This window comes from Hypanus sabinus, chromosome 12 (genome assembly GCF_030144855.1).
Source record: "Hypanus sabinus isolate sHypSab1 chromosome 12, sHypSab1.hap1, whole genome shotgun sequence".
In the NCBI taxonomy this organism is placed as follows: Eukaryota; Metazoa; Chordata; class Chondrichthyes; order Myliobatiformes; family Dasyatidae; genus Hypanus; species Hypanus sabinus.
The window spans coordinates 15,368,334-15,387,091 of NC_082717.1; the positions used below are offsets into that span (position 1 = coordinate 15,368,334).

General features: G+C 40.3%; 1 protein-coding gene across 2 annotated transcripts in view; it reads right to left on the reverse strand.

Moving 5' to 3' along the window:
* Window positions 1-18,042, reverse strand: part of ahctf1 (AT hook containing transcription factor 1) — a 111,330-nt gene extending 93,288 nt beyond the window's left edge. The window contains exons 1-2 of one of the 2 annotated variants that reach the window (XM_059985586.1): window positions 17,786-18,042; window positions 9-336 (exon numbers count right to left, since the gene is read on the reverse strand). The gene's annotated coding sequence lies outside the window, so the exon portion shown is untranslated. The remainder of the gene's footprint in view (window positions 1-8; window positions 337-17,785) is intronic. The other variant, XM_059985585.1, reaches the window with a different exon arrangement.
* Between the last annotated feature and the right edge of the window lie 716 nt (window positions 18,043-18,758).

Consider the following 18,758-nt stretch of genomic DNA (forward strand, 5'->3'; position numbering starts at 1 on the left):
AAACATACCTTTCAGCCCACTGTCATTTGCAAGCTCGAGGAGTTGATCTTCTTCCGTGTTGACATGGATGACGCGTGGGTAATGACCTCGTTTACGTTTAAATTCAACAGTGGGTGTGACACGGAATAAGGAAAGGTGCAGCTGACTCATATCGTTTCATATCGCCAAATCATATCGTTTCCTCGTGGCCCGGTAGCACATGCTTTGCAGCCCGGTGGTTGGGGACCACTGCCATAGCATGAGAAATCAGCTTTGGTGGACTGGGTAAATGAGATCTACAGTGAGATCCAATGGCCAGGAAGGTGGTTCTGCAACATTACACGGACAGCAAAGGGCCTAGCAAGGAACAGAAGTCATGCTCATTCACTACAACCAAAACCGACCCCAGCTGAGGTGACTACTCGTACCAGAGGACCCAGACTTGCGAGAGCAAGAGAGCATAAATGCCCCTATTCAAAGGCTTTTACACTTTAAAAATTCTCCCGCATAGGTTTCGTGTCATTCTCAACCAAGGACACAACCACCATTCGTATTGGTAGTGCTATAATTTGTTCTGCATTTCAGTTAAGTATATTCATTTGTTATTCAGTTTGCTTTTTAAAAATGTACCTTTTTAACTACTTTCATGAAACTTCCGCTAATTGGGGCAGCTGCTGTCCTAATGTGCCCCAATTAACCAGAATTCACTGTATTCCTTTACATACTGTTCATATTTTAATTCCTTTCCAGATATAATGATCAAAATCACAGCAAGTAGTACCGTTTTAAATTTGATATTTGTCTGCACCATAACAGAACTGGAAAGGGGTTACAGAAGGTCACATAGCCCAGTAGTCCTAGGAATGACTAGGAGCTTTAACACAGAGGAATGGAGCTGCTGAAGTTGACATGTGCTGATTCTTTCATATATTATGAAAGACTGGTCCACCATGGCTATGGCAGCAATCATGTATAAATTGCTTATCCCTCTGGGCTTGCTCATTCAAGTACCTGTAAAGATGCTTCTTAAATGCTGTTTGTGCCCTGCCAGATCCCAACAACTAACCTTAGTGAAAAATTACCCCTCTGATTGAAGCTCATCCCTTTCATCTTAGACCTACACCCCCAACACAGAAAACAGACACTGGCCATCTACTCTTTGTGTGCCTCTCATCATTTTATATACCTTTAACATATTACCTCTCGGCTTTCACGCCACCAGGAATAATCTCTCACATAATCTCTTCTGCACAATCTCTTTTAACAATTCAAGCCTCTAATCCACACAACACTTGCTTGAGCTAAATCATTTCCTTCTGAAAGGGTGGGAAATATAAATGCACACAATACTGAATAAAGTGCAGCCTAACCAATTTTTTGGACAACTGGCTGTTAAAGGCAAATATGCCGTACACCACACTAATCTTTGAGTTACTCTTTCCTTCGCTAATATTTTGGTCTTAAAGTTTTTCAACTTTATAAGAATTTTTGTTAAGTTGTCCAGCAGGGTTATCTCATGGCCCTCAGAATCTCCGTCTTAAGTGCACTCCTACATTATTTGTGCTTCTCAAAGTTTGCCCGATTCCAGATGCCTATATATGATACATTACTTCTATACTGAAACCAGAACCTCAATATTCCTCATTCAGGATTCCCCAATCTTGCTGACCATGCCGTTCACTCCAACAGGTACATGCTGGCCCTTTCTTGCTTCTGAAGGCTTACCACTTGCCAGACATCCCTCTACCAGCAAAGAGCCTCTCCCAATCAATTTTTATGTAATCATAATGTACTGGTTAGGCACAGGAGTATATTCAGCCAGAGACTCATTCCACTGAGATGTAACACTGAGCGTCACAGGAAGCCATTCCTACCTGTGGCCATCAAACTTCACAACTCCTCCCTCGGAGTGTCAGACACCCTGAGCCAATAGGCTGGTCCTGGACTAATTTCCACTGGGCATAATTAACTTATTATTATTTAATTATTTATGGTTCTGTATTGCTATATTTCTTCACTATTCTTGGTTGGTGCGGCTGTAACGAAACTCAATTTCCCTCGGGATCAATAAAGTATGTCTGTCTGTTTACGAGTTCCTCTCTGAAGCCATTGAAATTAGACTTCCCCCATTTAGGATTTTAACTTGAGGATCAGTCCTTGTTTTTTCCAGAGCAACAAAACTAATAGAATTTATAGTCATTAGCTCCAGAGTGCTCTCTCACACATCAAAACATTACCCAGCCTCCTTTTCTTAAAAGTGATTGTGTGTAGCCTCTTCTCAAGAGGGGTTATCGACCTATTGCTTCAGAAAACATTTATGACAGACTTAAGAAATTCTACTCCAACAAATCCTTCAGAACTCAGGTAGGACCAGTCAATACAAGTTAAAATCATCAACTATTACAATGCTATTATTCCTATTCCTATCTGTGATTCCACTACATATTTACCTTGCTAATTCCCACTGAGTATTAGGAAGCCTAAAGAATAAACCCATCAATGTGATAACTCTTCTCATTTCCAAGTTTTACCACATGATCTCAGTGGACATAGTCTCCAAGTAGTGTTGTGAGGTTCTCCCTGATCAGAAGTATAACTTCCTTTCCTCTTTCACCTCCACCCGTCACAATGAAGCATTGATACCCCAGAAAACAGATACCAGCTCTGCCCATCCTTTAACCATGCTTCCATAATAGCTATAAACTCCACAGAACTGGGCCAAGCAATGTTCCGAGTTCATCTACCTCACCTGTAAATGCAGTTGAGCCTATTAGACTTTCTATATTTTCCATCCTGCATTGCTTCTTGGAATTGCTTGTTCTAACCTCCAAGTACTTCAATACCCTCATCTGTTAAGATTACTACTTTGGGTCCAATTTTAAACCCACCAAACAGTGTGAGCAAATCTCCACATAAGAGGAGGGTGAGAGCCACTGGCACAATCGAATGCAAAGCTCTGTTCACAGATGAACTCCTACTCTTAGTTAGCATTGAGGGAAAGGAGGAGGGAAACAGAAAGGTCAAGGAAATTTGTTTGGAACTTTCTGAAGACATCAATGGTTGAGGCAATGAAGTCCCTTTCATTGCCTTGCCAAAAGGTGTCAATAAAATGTAACTATTAAGTATTGAAAACATTCAAAGTAGGTGCATTAAAGTGGATTGTGTAGCAAATAAATCAAATGTAGCAAATAACAACAAAATTATTGTTAGGTAAAATAAAAGGTCTTCATAAACTTAGAAACTTACAGAACAGAAATAGGCCCCTAAAGCCCACTTTATTCATGCAATCTGCACTCATCCCATTTGTGCTCATCCAGCCCTCATCTGTCTTTTCTATCCAAGTGCCATTTAAACGTAATTACAGTTTATCTGTTTCTGCTACTTTCTATGGCAGCTTATTCCAGATATTCATTGCTGTTTGAAAATCCTGCTCTTAGATCCCCTATAAATGTTGCCACCCATATATTAAATTTCTTCACTCTAGTTCAAGACTCCTCCATCCTGGGAAGAAGATCAGAAACAGAATCAGGTTTATTGTCACTGACAGAAGTGGTGTATTTGCTGCTTTGTGGCAGCAGTACAGTGCAGGCACTATAAAGAGATATAGTGAGGTAGTATTCATGAGGTTATGGACCTTTCAGAAATCTGACAGCAGAGGGAAAGAATCTTTTCATGAAACATTGAGTGTGGGTCTTCAGGTTCCTGTTCCTCCTCTCTGATGGTAGTAATGAGAAAGAGGCATACCTGGATGGTGAGGGTCCTTAATGGTGAGAAGGCTTGTGCCTGTGATGGAGCTGGTTGAGTCCGCAACCCTCTTACAATCATGTACATTGGTGCATCCATACCAGACGGTGATATAACCAGTCAGAATGCTTTCCTTGGTACATCTGTAGAAATTTGTTCTGGAGTCTTGGTGACATCCAAAGCTCCTAATGAAGTATAACCACTGGCATGCCTTCATTGTGACTGCATCAATATGTTGAGCTCCAAATTTTTTAAACTACTATAAAAATTATGTAGTAATACAGCAGAGAAACCATTTATTCGTGTTTGGCCTACATTCCTCTAAACCTTTCCTATCCATGTACTTGTTGAGTGGCTTTTAGATGTTATTATAGTTCCTAACTTCCTGCCAGAAGTTTGTACATTCTTCCTGTGAACCCATGAGTTTCCTCCAGGTACATTCCAGTTGGTAGGCTAATTAATTGGTCATTGTAAACTGACCCGTGATTAGGCTTGGGTTAAATCAGGGGTTGCTGTGCAGCGTGGACCGAAAGTACAAACAAGCAAGCTACTTCCTCCAACAGCTCTTCCATATACTCACCATACAACACTTGAAGGAGTTGCCCTTCAGGTCCAATTTAAATCTCTCCACTCTCATCTTAAACCTATGCACTCTACTTTCTGATGCCTTTCATCTGAAGAAAAATATTGTGTATTCACCCTATCGACACATTTCATGATTTTATTCACCTCTGTAAGATCACTCTAGTCTCCTACATTCCAAATTGTCTTAGCCTCTCCCTGTTACTCTGACCATTCTCGTAAATCTTCTTTGCACTATTTCCAGCTTATTAACATCGTTCTTACAACAGGGTAACCAGAACTCTACAGAACATTCACCAACATCTTGAGCTAGTAGGACAAATAACCTCAACTCCTTTAACAAATGCTCTGAATGATGAAGGCAAACATCTTCTTCACCACCCTGTCTACCAGTGATGCAATTTTCTGACCCGGGAAGTGTTGCAGAACAGGAACCAAAGCATACAAATACACATAGGTTCCTGTTCTGCTACACTCTCCAGAGGGTTTTATTTCCCAAAATGCAATAGGCTCACTTACCTAGCTGATCAAGATCCCTCTAATTTTTGATAACCCTTTTCACTGTCACCTCTTACACCTATCTTAGCACCATCTGCAAACTTACTAACCATCTCTTGTATATTCTCATCCAAACTGTTCATCTAAACAATGACCTCAGCACCAATCCCTGCAGCACATCACTCGGCACAGACCTCATCTGAAAAACAAGCTTCAGAATCAGAATCAGGTTTAATATCACTGATGGATGTCATGAAATGTGTTGTTTTGCTGGAACAAATCATTCACTTTCTGCTTCCTACTATTGAGTCAATTACATATCCACTTTAATTCCACGTCCTCACTCAGGAAGTCTGATCACCTGGCTGCACTACTTCTACTCCCTGAGTATAGGCAGAGACTAAAGACTGCAGCACCAGTAGTGAGGACCAAGAAAGTATGGACAATAGAAGCACAGGACCACCTACAGAACTGTTTTGAATCAGTGTTCTGGACCATATTCAGGGATTTGTTACCGACTTCATTAAAGCCCGCCTGGATGCGTGTGTGTCTACAAATTCTTGCTGTACATTCCCAAACCAAAAGCTGCGGATGAACCAGGAGTTAAGTCAATCTGTTGAAGGCTAGATCTGTGGCATTTAAGTCTGGTGACCCAGGTCTGTACCAGAAAACCAGGTATGACTTGTGGAGGGCTATTTCAAGGGCAAAGAGACAATTTTGAATGAGGCTGGAGGCGAAATCAGATGTACAACTCTAGCAGGGTTTGCAAGACATTACTTTCTACAAAGTGAAACCCAACAGCATGAATGATAGTGATGCTTCACTACTAGATGAACTTCTATGCCCACTTTGAAAGGGAGAATCTATTTGCAGCTGGTGAGCCTGTGATCTCTGTCTCGGAGGCCGAGTTAGGCTGTCTTTAAAGAGGGTGAACCCTCACAAGATGGAAGGCCCCGAGGAAGTACTTGGTAAGGCTCTGAAAATTTGTGCTAACCAACTGGCAGGAATATTCAAGGACATTTTCAAACTCACTGCTCTGGGCACTTGCTTCAAAAAGGCAACAATTATAGCAGTGCCGAAGAAGAATAATGTGGGCTGCCTTAATGTAGCACTCACATCGACAGTGATGAAATGCTTTGCAAGGTTGGTCATGACTAGACTGAACTCCTGCCTCAGCAAGGACCTGGACCCACTGCAATTTGCCTATTGCTCCAATAGGTCAACGGCAGATGCAATCTCAAAGGCTCTTCACAAGGCCTTAGACCAGCTGGACAATATAAACGCCTAAATCAGGATGCTGTTCATCAACTATAGCTCAGCATTTAACACCAACTTTCTCACAATCCTGATTGAGAAGTTACAGAACCTGGGACCCTGTACCTCCCGCTGCAATTGGATTCTCGACTTCCTAACCAGAAGACCACAATCTGTGCGGATTGGTGATAATATCTCTTCCTCGCTGATAATCAACACTGACACACCTCAGGGGTGTGTGTTTAGCCCACTGCGCTATTCTCTCTATACCCATGACTGTGTGGCTAGGCATAGCTCAAAATACTAACTATAAATTTGCTGATGATACAACCATTGTTGGTAGAATCTCAGATGGAGATAAGAGGGCATACATGAGCAAGATATACCAACTATTGAGTGGTGTCGCATTAATGACCTTGCACTCATCGTCAGTAAGATGAAAGAGCAGATTGCGGACTTCAGGAAGGGTAAGACAAAGGAACACATACCAATCCTCATAGAGATCAGAAGTGGAGAGTGAGCAGTTTAAAGTTCCTGGGTGTCAAGATCTTTGAGGACCTAACCTGGTCCCAAGATATCAATGCAGCTATAAAGAAGGCAAGACAGCTATCATACTTCATTAGGAGTTTGAAGAGATTTGGGATGTCAACAAATAAACTCAGAATCCGGTTGATTAACACCAGCAGGTGATGTGAAATTTGTTAACTTAGCAGCAGCGGTTCAATGCAATGCATAATCTAGCAGAGAGAGAGAAAATAATAATAAATAAAATAAAACAAAACAAGTAAATCAATTATGTATATTGAATAGATTATTAAAAAAGATGTGCAAAAACAGAAATACTGTATATTTTTTTAAAAAGTGAGGTAGTGTCTAAAGCTTCAAAGCCCATTTAGGAATCGGATGACAGAGGGGAAGCAGCTGTTCCTGAATTGCTGAGTGTGTGCCTTCAGGCTTCTGTATCTCCTACCTGATAGTAACAGTGAGAAAAGGGCATGCCCTGGGTGCTGGAGGTCCTTAATAATGGACGCTGTCTTTCTGAGACACCGCTCCCTAAAAATGTCCTGGATACTTTGTAGGCTAGTACCCAAGATGGAGCTGACTAGATTTACAACCTTCTGCAGCTTCTTTCAGTCCTGTGCAGTAGCCCCTCCATACCAGACAGTGATGCAGTCTGTCAGAATGCTCTCCACAGTGCAACTATAGAAGTTTTTGAGCATATTTGTTGACATACCAAATTGCTTCAAACTCCTAATAAAAGTATAGCCACAGTCTTGCCTTCTTTATGACTACATCAAAATGCTGGGACCAGGTTAGATCCTCAGAGATCTTGAAGTCCAGGAAGTTGAAGCTGCTCACTCTCTTTACTTCTGATCCCTCTACGAGGATTGGTAGGTGTTCCTTTGACTTACCCTTCCTGAAGTCCGCAATCAGCTCTTTTGTCTTATTGACATCGAGTGCCAGGTTGTTGCTGCACCACCATTCCACTAGTTGGCATATCTCACTCCTGTACGCCCTCTCGTCACTTGAGATTCAAAATCTTCTATAGTTGTACCGTGGAGAGCATTCTGACAGGTTGCAACACTGTCTGGTATGGGGAGGACACTGCACAGGACCAAAGGAAGCTGCAGAGGGTCATAAATTTAGCTGGCTTCATCTTGAGTACTAGCCTACAAAGTACCCAGGACATCTTCAAGGAGCGGTGTCTCAGAAAGGCAGCATTCATTAATAAGAACCACCCCCCAGCACCTAGGACATGCCCTTTTCTCATTGTTACCATCAGGTAGGAGGTACAGAAGCCTGAAGGCACACACTCAGGGATTCAGAGACGGCCTCTTCCGTTCTACCATCTGATTCACCATCTGAACATTGACTCACTTTTTAAAATATATATTATTTCTGTTGTTGTGTGATTTTAATCTATTCAATATATGTACACTGTAATTAATTTATTATTAATATCTTTTCTTCTTCTATATTATGTATTCCATTGAACTGTTGCTGCTAAGTTAACAAATTTCAGGACACATGCTGGTAATAATAACCGATTCTGATTCTGATAGTCCTGAGAGAGCTCCTTTCTTTGCCGGCCCTATAATGCCAAGGAGTGAGTAGGTTCAGCACGGTGAGCAGCCAGCAAAACCTCTGCACTCCAACTCTAGAGGCTTCCATTGTGCTCTCCACACATCTCTGGCTCTACTCAATGCTTCTGGTAATTGGCTTTCTTCTTTTCAAACGCCTCCTTAATCCAATCTTCCCAAGGCACTGTCAATTTACCATGACCACCTGCTTTTAACATTAAACAATGTTGAATTAATCTCAGAAGAAATGCAGTAACTACCAGTAGAGTGGCTAAAACACCAAATTTGCTACCACATGTAACTAGAAGTTAATTATGAGCAAGAAATGAATTCAAGAGCATGATAATATGATTAGATGAAATCAAAAGGTAGGAGGCTTGAAAATAGCATAAATAGGTATAGTTTGAACAGATGATGCTTTGGTACATTTGAATTTCAATACAAAGTTGTCTATGCCTAAACAGTATGTATTCCAATAAATAATTTTATATTAAATTACTGATTAAATATCTGACTCAATTAATAAGTTCCCCAAAACAGCAAGGTACATCAAGTTAGCCAAGTTAATCAAGTTAATCAAGGAGGAACAAGTTAGTCAAATTATTTTGCAAATTTGCTCTAATATTTTGGTAGCAAGGATACATAAAAGTACCCATTGCTTTCTCCTTGCACTTACACGATTTCAGGATGCATTTTATTGTATTTCGAGATTTTGTTCTTTAATTACTAAGCTCCATAACACTTTCAAGTCACATTGATAGTACGTACATTCTTCCTCTACTTGGATGCATCATTAAAATATTTCCTCTTTTTTAAACAAAAAAGGAAGTTCTCAATCCTCAGTCAATAACAATTCTCTGCAAGTAGTATTAAGGCTTGCAAAATAAAGGAAATAATAATTTTTTTCCTATTTGAATTCTTAGTATTTTCAATTAGTCTCCCAGATCTTCCAAAAAAAAGCTTAAAAGTTGTCAGAACTTTTTAAAAAAGCTGAAGAGACAGAAGATGCTGCTTATTAATTCAAAATACAAAAACGAACCTACAATTGCTATTATTGATTGGAATGTTGTCATTTACAAAGAACACAAGGCCCACATCTAACTCAACTTTTATATAAAAGTATTGGTAAAAAAATTACTTCAGACAGTGAAAGCAACTAGAACCGTGTGCAAAACAAATCAAAAAGATGGAACACAAACTTCAAAACTTTTGATTAAAATTTTGAATTCTGCATTCAAGAAATCACAAAGAAAACAACAATACACTTATGATCCCATTCCAAGGCCAGTCCTGCACTTTTTCCTACTTAGTGGTATCTTTGATACAACAGGGTGACCAAAACAATATTCAAAATGTGATCTCATGAATGTCTTCTACAACTGCAACATAACATCCTAACTTCTATTATCAATGAAATCCAGCTTGCCAAAAAGTTTCTTCAACACCCTGTGAGACCCTTTCAGGGAACAAAGTACTTGATTACTTCTTCTAGGTCCCTACACAATACTTCCCCGGTCCCTAGTGTTCACTGTAAAAGTACTGTAATAACCTGTCATCCCAAAATGCAACACTTCACATTTAACTGAATAAAACTCAATTTGCCATTCCATAAAACACAGGAACAGAATTAAGCCATTTGGCGCAGAGTTTGCTCTGATTCTTTGGCCCACAGAGCCAGCTGATCAAGATCCAACTGTAATTCTTGATAAAACATCTTCATCATCTATGATACCAACTATTTTCATATCATTTAACTTACTAACCATTTAATTTTTTTTCTATATTCTTTTACAAAACTGGATTTACCACAGAATTTGCATGAAATATCAGTTAATATTGAAAAATCTCTACCAGCCTTCGGGAGGATGATGTTAAATGAATCTGAAAGGCATCTGTTGCAAATAATTCAAGAACTATTCTAATATGGAATCTTGTATAGTATTGTAACCTGTGAGAACGGCATTAAAATTTAATAAAAAACAAATTAATCATCAAGATATTTGTAAAAAGGGGAAGTTGGAGAAGATCAAATTATAAAATAATCCACAATATTGGTCTGATTTTCACAAATTTAATAAACTGAAGTTAAAGTAATTATTTCCAGATAATCAATGACAAAATGATTTATGAACTCATTTTTATCCTCGATACCATTAAGTAAAGATTTGAGTTATTGCCTAAGGGAGTTAAGCAATGGGGATTAGCCATGAAAGCCACAATCCTATGTTATGGCATGGCAGCTTTGAGGGGCTCCGTAGTCTTTTATTTTTATGGGTCAGATACTACTTGTATCTGAAGTACTCTTTCTGTACATCAGTACATTATAACATTCAGATGGGAAACTAAAACTTTCGTGCTTTTATCCATGTTATAAATTATGTCTTTAAAGTAGTACTTTTTAATAGCAGCTTCTTTCAGATGCACTGTGGGGAATAATATCTCATTTCAGCCACATATGTAACCTTTACCCCAATGAAATTTAAAATTATTCACTTGCAGACCTGCTGTTTTATTATATTGGTATCTAATTCTCTTCTGCACAGCTGCCCTGCCACCGGGGCAGTACACACTAAATAAAAGTGTAGTGGTATTTTTTTATTTATTGATATTGAATGTATTGATAATGACTTCAATAGGCTTCTTTGAAGAAAACCCTACCCAATTACCATCAGCATATAAGCTAAAGCACCAAAAAGTCCCAACACACGAGACCACTGTTATATGAAGATAAAAAATGTCTACTGTTCCATGCCCAGACCATACTTCAGTAAATCTGATCACTTAGTTGCCCTTCCACCTTCATACAGAGGCTAAAGAGCAAAGCTCCAGATATTAGGTTAATAAAGAGGTGGTTGTGGAAGACAGAGGAGCAGTTGTGGGATTGCTTCGAGTTGGACTATGCAATGTTCAAGGACTCATATGTGGATCTGAATGTATACAGCATGATTATTACAGACTTATTAAAACAGTTGTAGATGAGTATGTCCCACAAAATCATTAAGTCTTCTCCAAGCAGAAGCCCTGGATGAACCATGAGATCTACAATCTGCTGAGGGCCAGGTCAGAGGCATTCAAGTCAAGTGACCAAGTTACAAGAGGTCCAGGTACAATCTTCAGAAAGCCATCTCCTGGGCAAAGTGACAGTACCAGACTAAACTTGAATAACGACAGATGCTCGATAGCTAAGAGAGGACTTCGCTTCCAGATGAGCTCAATGCCTTCTATGCCAGCTTTGACTGTCAAAAAATGGAGGAACCATCACAAACTCCTTCAGCCCCCAGTGATCCTGTGACCTCAGTCTCTGAAGTCAATGGGCAGCCATCAAGAGAGTGAACCCACAAAAAGCATCCAGCCCAGATGGGATACCTGACCAAGTAATAAAACCTGTGCTGATCAAATGGCTGGAGTGTTCACTGAAATCTTTTGCTTTGGCAGTCAGAGGTACCAACCTGCTTCAAGCAGACTTCACTTATACTGGTGCTCAAGATGAACGTGCTAACCCGCTTCAATGTTATCATCCAGCTGCACCTACATCCACAGTGATTAAGTGTTTTGAGAGGTTGGTGATGAAACATCAACTCTTGCCCAAGAAGTGACTTGGATCAGTTCCAATTTGCCAACCACAGCAACAGGTCCACAGCACATGCCACCTCATTGCCTTTTCACTCATCTCTGGAACATCTGGACAGCAAAGATCCATACAGTACATCAGGATGATATTTATCGACTATAGCTCAGCACTCAATACCATCATACCCTTAAAAACTAACCAATAAGCTTTAAAACCCGGACATCAATCCCTCCTTGTGCAATTAGATCCTCGATTTCTTCACTTGCAGACCACAATCAGGTCCGATTCGCAACATCTCCTCCACAATCTCCATCAGCACAGGTCCACCACAAGGCTGTGTACTTACTCCACTGCTTTATTTGCTTTACACTTCTGACTGTGTGGCAAAGTATGGTTCCAGTGCCATGTTCAAGTTTGCTGATGATACCACTGTCCAGTCGAAGGTAGTGACAAATCAGCATATAGGGGGCTGAATAACAACCTCTTGCTCAATATCAGCAAGATCGAAGAGCTGCTATTGGCTTGAGGAGGAGGAAACCGGAAGCCCATGAGCAGTCCTCATTGGGAGATCAGAGCTGCAAGAGGATTAGCAACTTTAAATTCCTCAGTGCTATCATTTCAGAGGACGTGTCCTGGTTCCAGCATGCAAGTGCAAATACAAATAAAGCAAAATAGTGCCTCTACTTACTTAGGAGTCTGCGAAGGTTCAGAAGACATCTAAAAGATGACAAGCTTCTATAGATGGGTGGTGGAGAGTACATTGACTGGCTGCATCCAAGCTTGGTATGGAAACATCAATGCCCTTAAATGGAAAATCCCACAAAAAGCAGTGGATACGGCACTGTCCATCACTGGTAAACAGTGCCCACCATTGAGTACGTCCATAGAAAACGTTGTCGTAGGAAAGCAGCATCCATCATTAGGACCACTTAGGTCATGCTCTCTTCTCACTGTTGCCATCAAGATGGTGGTACAGTAGCCTCAGGACTCACATCACCAGGTTCAGAAACAGTTATTACCCTTCAACCATCAGGCTCCTGAACCAAATGGGATTACTTCACTTGCCCCATCATTGAAATATTCCCACAGCCTAATGACTCACTTTCAAGGGCTCTTCATCTTATGTTATCGATATTTATCATAATTTCTTTCATTCTGTATTTGCAGTTTGTCGTCGTTTATACACTGACTGAACACCCAAGTTGGTGAGGTTTTTTATTGTTATTTTATTATGGATTTATTGTGTCAGTCCACAACAAAATGAATCTCAGGTTGTATATGGTGACATACATCTACTTTGATAATAAATTTACTTTGAACATTGAAGTAAATCAATATTACCTTTACGTAAATTTAGCAACGGCAAGGTATCCAGAGGCTTACAACACAATATGGTTCTTTACCCTCTCTTTTACAACAAAATACCAGTGGTAGCTTGCCCTCTAGTGACTTAATTTGACCACAGATAAAAACTTGTTATGAAGCATCTTTTAAAAGACAGCTAACAAATACTCAGCAGATATTATCGCATAAGGAAACAGTTATAATTTGGCATACATAAAAATCATACAATTTTGACTCAACCCTACACTATTTGATTATGAGTCATATAGTCAGTTGAAAGAGCACTTTCAACTGCAGCAGAGTGACTGGCTGGCATTTGCAAACTCACAGCATATGTAGAATAAACAATAGTCAAGCAATAATAGAGGATAGCAGCATAGATATACTTCCATGAAGTACAAATTGTATTGTTGTATGGGCTAGCAGAGGTACCTATGAACATTCTCTTGCCTTTAATGTGGAAAACAAAAAAAAAGATGACTAACTATTGAATCACAGTTTAGTCAGCACCATGGCTGGGCAAGTTGTCATAAATGGAGACAAATTAATTCACTGTTAAGCACTAAAATGAGAGAAAGCAGTCAACAAATTGACCCTGGCTCACTGCGCAATTATCTAACTAAATTAACACAATCAAATGAAGTCCATATTTTTCTCCTATTCAAAATAAATAAGCACAACGTATGGCTATGAAATAATGACTTCCCAATCACTTTAAAATCTAGATGGACAAATTTAGTGAAGAAATTTCAGAGAATAGCATTGCTCGCAACAAAACCTTAAGCAAATGAGTTCTAAACCTGCTAAAGAAATTTGATTTGACTAGCATTTAGATCAAAGGTGGAATCTATAATAGAATGGAACTATTTCTAACAATAAATTGTTAAATTACCCAATTTCCAAAAACATCAAAATTTATCTGGCTATCGAGTAGGAACTCTGCTTTTGAAGGTGTACTTTTAAGCAAGTATTTCCTTTTTAAGATTTAGGAACTCAGACAAATCTGCTTAAATGAAACTATTAAAACTGCAAAACATCAGCTGATACAAAGTAACCACACTACCAAAGAATAATTTCTCCAGAAGTTGTATTTCAGCTTGATAACAGCATTACCTTGACCACTGGTACACAAATGTAGAACTATATTATCCTTATCAGAAGCTGGTGCCTGAAAAAAATTACAAGGTAAAATTACCTTTGGCTCGTGTTATTGTCCAGCTCTGACTGAGCAACAGCATCATGCTCTCAATCCAACTGATGTCAGCTATGACAATAGTCCATTCCACCATCCTTTATTTACAGACACAGCACGGCAATAGGCCCTATTCGCCCACGAGACCGCAATGGCCAATTACACACACATGACCAATTCACCTACCATCTTGCAGAAACTTGTAAAATTAATCAGCTCTATCATGAGTACCAGCTTCCGTAGTATCCAAGGCAGCTTCAAGGAGTAGTACCTTAGGAAGGTGGCTTCCATCATTAAGGATCCCATCACCCAGGGCATGCCCCCTTCTCACTGTTACTGTTGGAAGCCTGAAGGCACACACGCAGCCATTCAGGAACAGCTTCCTCACCACGTGATGTGAAATTTGTTAACTTAGCAGTAGTTCAATGGAATACATAATCTAGCAGAGAGAAAAAAAATAATAAAATAAAAAGTAATAATAAATTAATAAATCATTACATATATTGAATAGATTTTAAAAAACATGTGAAAGCAGAAATACTGTATATTAAAAAAGTGAGGTAGTGTCCAAAGATTCAATGCCCATTTAGGATATCGGAAGGCAGAGGGGAAGAAGCTGTTCCTGAATCACTGAGTGTGTGACTTCAGGCTTCTGTATCTCCTACCTGATGGTAACAGTGAGAAAAGGGCATGTCCCGGATGCAGGAGGTCCTTAATAATGGACGCGGTCTTTCTGAGACACCCCTCCCTAAAGATGTCCAGGGTACTTTGTAGGCTTGTGCCTAAGATGGAGCTGACTTGATTTACAACCTTCTGCAGCTTCTTTCAGTCCTGTGCAGTAGCCCCTCCATACCAGACAGTGATGCAGCCTGTCAGAATGCTCTCCACGGTACAACTATAGAAGTTTTTGAGCGTATTTGTTGACACGCCAAATCTCTTCAAACTCTTAATAATCATATACTGTATTGCACTGTACTGCTGCTGTAAAGTTAACAAGTTTCATGACATATGCTGGTGATATGAAACCCGATTCTGATTCTTTGGAACGTGGAAGGAAAGCAGAGCACTCGGATGAAATGCTCATGGGAAGAACATACAAGCTCCTTACAGACAGCGGCAGGAATTGAACACAGTTCACTGGCATTGTAATTGTGTTATGCTAGCCGTGCTGCCCCACCCCGCTCCCAAATAACTATCATTTACGTGCGGCCCATTGACATCATCCAAAAATGTATTTATCAATTGTTTTAGTTTCTATCTAAAATAGCTGACAATCAGTTTGAGCTAGCCACCCAATTCCCTTTCCTCCACTGCCTCCAAACTGTCAAAGCATCCAAAGTATTGAAACACCTTCCTCCAATGAAAGCTCACTCCCAAATGACCAAACACACCATTCTCTCCATCAACCATCTTAAATTCAACTCGGTTGTTTACACTTGACCCAAAATAAGTGTCAAGCTGCACATCCATATTCTTGTTCAGGACACACATTTCCATCACCTGACACAACACTTGTTTCACGTCAGTAAATGCTGAAATGGTCATAAATGCCATTGCCATCATTCCAACACATTCCACTTGTTCTATCATTTTTAATTATCCATTGAGGTCCTTATTTATATCCAATTTATTTCATTTGTTTACTGAAGTTAGCTTTTAGTTATAATGGTTTATAATTTCAATTCATACCAAATCCTGTTGTGGCCTCAGCCCTTTATTTTACAGTGCTCAGATAAAGCTCTACAAAATAAAGCATGATACAGGATGTTAGTGTATTGGAGCAGCACAGTAGCGTAGTAGTTAGCACAATGCTTTAGAGCAACAACAATACGGCTTCAATTCCATCCACTGTCTGTAAAGAGTTCATAGGTTCTACCCACGACCATGTGGGTATCCTCCCACAGTCCAAAGACATACTGGTTGGTCATTGTAAACTGTCCCATGATTAGACTTGGGATATACTGGGGGCTGCTGGGTGGCATGGCTCAAGGACCAGAAGGACTAATTCTGCACTGTATCTCAATAAATAAATAATATTTCATAAACATTTCTGCAGATACTGGAAAATCACACAAAATTCTGGAGGAACTCAACAGGTCAAGCAGCATCAATGGAGTTGAATAAAGAGCCAACGTTTTAGGCTGAGACCCTTCATCAGTAATCTTTTTTTAAAAAATATATTTAAAAGCTCTAACATTGTCTACTGTTTGTGCCTTAACACACTAAACCATTTTAAAAATTAGTACTTTTGACCAAGTTCTTACAATCTGTCCTAATATGTGGCTTGGTGTTGAATTTTGTTTGCTAACACTCTTGAAATATTTTACTCCATTAAGGCAAATTATTAGGAAGGCAGCTGAGAATATTTTCCCCAGCTATTTAACCTAATCTTAATCGAAATAGGCAGAGTAGCAGTGTTCAAGGCCTGCATTGGAACTGTGTGAGCTACATACTTGTGCCTCTTTTTCAAACTTTCAGCACTTGATTTTCCTTTTACTTACTTATACCTTGCTCTCTCTATGTCAACACATTAAATTTCACTGCTCATGCTCTACAAGCCTCAAGATCAGCAACAATGTCAACATAATTTACAGGACTGCAATGAAACATTGCACATGACACAGTGAAAAAAATCTGTATTAAATCAACAAACCTGAACATACCCAAAACGAAATATACTGTGTCAAATAAGAACATACTCGATGCGAATGTCAAGGCATGATTTTTTCTTTGAAATTAAACGTATTTCTTTCTGTGCAGTTAAGTAAATTTCAACACCTAATTTTACAGAATAAATGAAATGCTAGAAATATTCATAAGGTTGTCGATGACCTCGTAAGTATTATTAACTTTTTTGGTTTTTTTATTTCAGGTTTCCAGAATATAGATTTTTATAAACTACAAGTAAATCATTCATATTTAACTCCAAGATATGATCCCTCGACATCGGGTCAGCTTCATTTTAGATGTTCTGGTCCCAAACAGGTACAATAGACATACTAGATGCTGGTCTACAGGAATTCATGGGCTAACAAATATATTTTTTATTTACAAATGTAACCTACAAATTTCCCCCTCCAAACTGCATATCACAGCATAACGTTTCCAAATGAAACGAAGGAGGCTGGGTGGCTTCATCTTCCTGTGGACTTTAGTACCACTAAGATACAGATTTGATAAGCCATTGCATTGCCCGGTGCACATGAAGAGCACTGAGAATATGGCCAGAGGCATGCAGACATATCCTTCTTCCCCCCCCCTTTCCTCATCCCATCACAATTCCTCCCACGATCGAAAACCACGATGCTGCAGCGGGTATCCAAGTGCTGGGCATTCAGTGTGCAGCACTGACCGCGCGGTCTGAGGCCTACACGGCACTGAGTCAGCCCCCACCCACCCCACGCATGCCGCCAGGCTCCGCCGTCTAAAAGTCACCCCTTTCGGCGGTGGAAACAACCATGCCGGCCTCCCTCGCAACGTACTCCTCCCCCACCTCCCCACCAAGATCAGGCTCTGATCGGATCGGGAGGCGACTTCTACCTGCTTGCGATCGGATGCAGCAGCAGCAGCAGCCCCCGCCACCGCTAGATGAAACCGGTGGTCGTGTCATCAATCCGGGGCACCGGCCCCGTATCGTCGGCTCCTTCCTCTCCGCTACCGGAGCCGAGTCTCCGGAAGGGTGCTCCGCTGCCCTTTCTACTCGCTGTGTGTCCGGCTCCTGTCCCTCGCTCCCGCTCCTTTCACTTTAACGTCAGCGCCATTCCCCAGCTGGAGCTGCGCACTGCTCTCCGCTCCAATTCCCCGTCCGGCCGCCAGCTCTCGCGAGATCTGCGCGCCCCCAGAGCGGGAACCTCCCGGCCCTTTCAAAAAGTCCAGCGGCTTTATTCAAAAAAAAGCGCTTTATTCGCACACCAGATGACGAACTAGACGCAGCGGAGTGTGAGTTCTCGCTCGGGTTTAAAACAAAAACTTCTGGCTTTTTCAGAGTTCGGGGCGTGCTAATTCGGGCCTCGGAGTCTCACTGCCTTTTGGTAAGGCTGATAGGTTCGTTCTCCAGAAAATCGTTAACGTCTCCCTTTTGTCCGTCCCTTCCTGTTGACCCAACACTCCCACCAATTCACCGGTTCCTGTGTACTTTTGAACCTTTCACTTGAACATACAAAGGAAAACAAACTCTCTGTGATTTCTCATTGCAGTACTTTTGAAGGCATTAATGCAGTTTAAGTTAATGCCGAATTTATTGTCATGTACAAAAATACATATATGCACGGGTGTAATGAAAAAATACTTGCTCAAAACTTACTTAGATCACTGGTGCATCGAGTCAGGTAGCCATATTTTTGCACAGCAGATCACTTTTTTTTTGTTACGAAATCAAATGGCATTAATCGAACATCAAATACCGACCAGGGCTTTGAAGATACTTCAGCATAATCGTGAGGGGTATTCTGCATCAACCCAAGAGTAGACAGTTCAACAGGTTTTAAACCAAAATTCTTCTGCCTTGATGAAA